General features: G+C 45.1%; 1 long non-coding RNA gene across 2 annotated transcripts; it reads right to left on the bottom strand.

Annotated features, from left to right (window-relative positions):
* Nucleotides 1–335: 335 nt before the first annotated feature.
* On the bottom strand, nt 336–2,051 carry LOC120683846. Of its 2 annotated transcripts, XR_005678956.1 has the most exons (5): nt 1,918–2,051; nt 1,597–1,831; nt 1,053–1,100; nt 821–936; nt 336–738 (listed from the first exon to the last, which is right to left on the bottom strand). It is a non-coding gene; the product is annotated as an uncharacterized LOC120683846 (long non-coding RNA). The 2 variants fall into 2 exon arrangements; XR_005678955.1 differs by having other exon boundaries at nt 336–936.
* Between the last annotated feature and the right edge of the window lie 1,515 nt (nt 2,052–3,566).

Raw genomic sequence — 3,566 nt, 5'->3', positions numbered from 1 at the left:
ATCAACCAACTGGATGGAGCTTTAGCCTTAATTCAGAAAGCACCCGAGCAGCATGCATTAACACATGGAAAGCGGGCATGGTACCAGCACAAGAAGCCAAGAATGGGCCCCAAGAGGGTGAGATACCGAGATCAAACAACATGAATAGTAATTTCAGTGCCTAATGGTCACACGGGTCACAGTAGTATGACCCAAATGGCTTGACCCATTTGACACTTTTTTTATAAAAAATGGATCATGTGGGTCGGTTCCAATGGATTGTGGACCGACCCATACCCACCCCTAGAACACAGTGAATTGTTTATACAAGATCTTTTAGAGGATGTGGATTATGCATGGTGAAACAAGATCTTTTATTGGATGTGGATTATGTATGGTGAAAAATACCATGACATCCCAAAAAAACCCAAAACAGTGTTGTCGTAAAAAAATCTGGCTGAGTTTAAGATAATCAATACCTTATTCTATGCTAACAAGGAACACAGCTATAATGTAATCTTACATGCTTATTACAGAGTTCAGCGCTTAAACGTATGTGAACATAGCATGCCCATAACAATATTCTCTAGTAAGCCAACACTAACATGGCACATATATAATTAACCCATAGAGAAAGCATGTTAGATAAACTCAGCAGGTGAGCAAGTACTTGTTTTCTGCCCATATGGCATTGCAATCTTTCCTTTCTTATCACAAGGTGTCTTAAAGGCCTGCTCAGCCACTCTTTTGACACTCAGGCTACAGTGAGCAAGCAAGCAAACAAAACACAAGAGTGAGCCATGAAGCTGCATATCAGTGGTTTAATCACAAATAAACTTACATGGTTGTCATCATATGAAGCATCATATGAGTCATCATCACTCGCAACCTCATCACCGTGAAAAATGTGCTTGCCCATTTTACCAACCTCAAAATGAACCTTTCACTTACTTTTCCCTTAAAAACAGAATGTACATGAGGCCAATAGTTTGGGGGTCAGCAAGATTGAAGGGCCAGTAGCACAAATGGCCTAAAGAGTAAACATGCAACCAATAATTGGGGGACCTACATACCATGGATACTATTGTTGCCGGCCATAGGTCTCTCGGTTTCCTCTTCATCTGAAATGAGGATAAATTTCGTTACTCACAGATGACCCCCACTTCCTCAAGTTGGGGAACAATGATGCAGTGCGCAAACAACACAGATACCTCCAAACTGCCCGGCATATTTAACACTTAAAAACAACATGCTAAAAAATGAAACATGCTGCTTCTCCAAATTTTGCAACCTACCTAGGAGAAATAAGTGCCACATATCACTGCAGCATAATGCAAGTATCTGATGACTATTGAACTGGCCAAGCAGCAAGCAGAGAAGGCATCTGGATTCATGGTCAATGCAGAAAGAGTGGAGCACCGGACATACACCCATACAATACTAGTGGAAAATAACAACCAACCACAAACCAAGAACCAACTGAAAATGGCCGGCCAAGCAGCCATGAAATTGCCTAGCACTAGAAAGCAGGCGCTATACCAGCACAACCATCTAGCACCATTCAAACAACCATGTGGATGCAAGACGAGGGGAGCAGATGTGGGAGGCATGTATTACCACATAACTTTTTTGGGGCACTCGAGCCTGGGGCGATGTTTTGCAATTCACACTTGAATGGGCAATCGCCCACCTGGCGCAACCCCAACCAGGAGAATGGAAAGTATTGTTTGCAGGCAATGCATTTGACCTTTATAGCTCGGAGGAGGTACTCAAGCTCAGTACAGTGCCTGTAGCCGTAGGTGCTGATATCACCACGGTAGCAGGCGCTACAAATGAGATTGTTACTCCAAAGCTGCAACAAGGGTAGGTTAGCATGAACAGATAAACCAAAATCAAAACAAGCTGCACCCAAATTAATTCAGTCAGAGCTCAGCTCACCAAGAAAATGGGAGGCCGGATAGGAGCCTCTCATTCAGAACACTGAAGGAGACTTGTCTTCAGCATGCACTTCCACCGGGCAGGAGGAGTGGAATATTTGGCAGACGGGCAGTCACGCCGGTGTTCCAGAAACTCGAAGTCAGGAATGTATTTTTTGCAGTCGCATTTGAAGTTCATCTGAGCGAAGATGCGGCTCAGCACATGGTGGAGGCGGATGCATTGACGACAATACATTTGACCGCGGACGCACTGGCACTGCCAGGAAGCACGAGAAAGAGGAAAATAGTAAGAGAAAAAGTTGAGCTAGGGAAAAAAAAAGAAAACAAAACATCTCACCCACCGTGAACGCTCTGCAATTGTAAGTGTCACGCCGGAGGGGTCGGCGGCAATATGCACAGTTCAGTAGCCCCTTTTTTATCCTGAGCCTAAACACACTCATCTCCTGCGATTGAATCTATCAAATTAAGCGGGGATTGGATGAAGACAACGGCCGCGGGGACTGAGCACGTGGAGTGGAGTGGTTAGGAGAACTAGAGCAAACGACGGCGGAGGTGGGGGCGCACTCACCATTGATGAAGACTTCCCCTTGGGTTGGATCCGTGGCTCCGGTGGCGCCGATTCGGATTCTTCCTCGTCCTCGCTTTCTTGGCGCGCCGGCGCCTGGATTTGGGGTTTATTGATCGAGGGTTCGCCGCCGGAGGAGCTGTCTTCCTGATAGGGGCAGGAGGAGGAGGCCATGGGGCCAGCGGCGGCTTGGGGAAGGCGAAGACGAGGGCGCGGCGGCGGTGGGTTTTGGGGGCTTTTGCGGGCTTCCGAGGAAAAGAGAGAGACCTGTGGCCTGTGGCTAACAAAAGCTGTTCCCTACACAACTCCCTCTTCCTAAATAAACTCTATAAATTTAACTATTCTCCATTTGCTCCCCAACTTTTTTCCTACAATTTTTTCCTATCCCCTCGGTCTCCCGTATCCTATTTTACCACAATTTCTACCTTTATTCATTCATTCTCTATACACTATAACTCATTCATTAACCATTTATTTATCATTTTTTATTTTTTTAAAAATACATTAACCATTTTATTTATTGTTTTTTATTTTTAAAAAATCATATTGTATTTATAAATTTTTATTATGGAAAAAATGGCGTGATTGGCGTGATTAGACATTCCATTCCATATACATCGCCTAGGAGTAAATATCCATCGGTAATGGGTCATGGCTACGGTAAATAACCGTTAGCTCAAGTCGTGGTACCACAGGTTTAGTACCATTGCCATCTCGTAGCAAGTGGATAACCTTAATCGGTAACGGGTTGTGGGTAACACGGGGTTTAGGGTGGTGGGTACCTATGGCTCCATAGGGGTAATACCCATAGGCTAACAGGTGGTAGGTACCATTGCCATCTTTATAAGTGGATAGCCTTAAATGCTCCCTCCCATTCACTATCAAACAGACCAGTGAAGTGGTGAAGCTTTGAAACAATGAAACCTACAAATTTGAAGGCATAGCGTTTGTTGCAAGTTGGATCTCACCCATACGTCCTCTCTACCCCACGAAATTAAAGTCTGCAGCTGCAGGCAGGGGGAAGCAGCGATGCGCTGCTCCAGCCATCAAAAGATGAATGCCGCTCCAGCACACTCAGCAGCTAG

The sequence above is a fragment of the Panicum virgatum genome, chromosome 7N (assembly GCF_016808335.1).
Source record: "Panicum virgatum strain AP13 chromosome 7N, P.virgatum_v5, whole genome shotgun sequence".
Taxonomy (NCBI): Eukaryota; Viridiplantae; Streptophyta; class Magnoliopsida; order Poales; family Poaceae; genus Panicum; species Panicum virgatum.
Note: the sequence above shows the minus strand (reverse complement) of the source record. Positions and strands in the feature narration are given on the sequence as shown.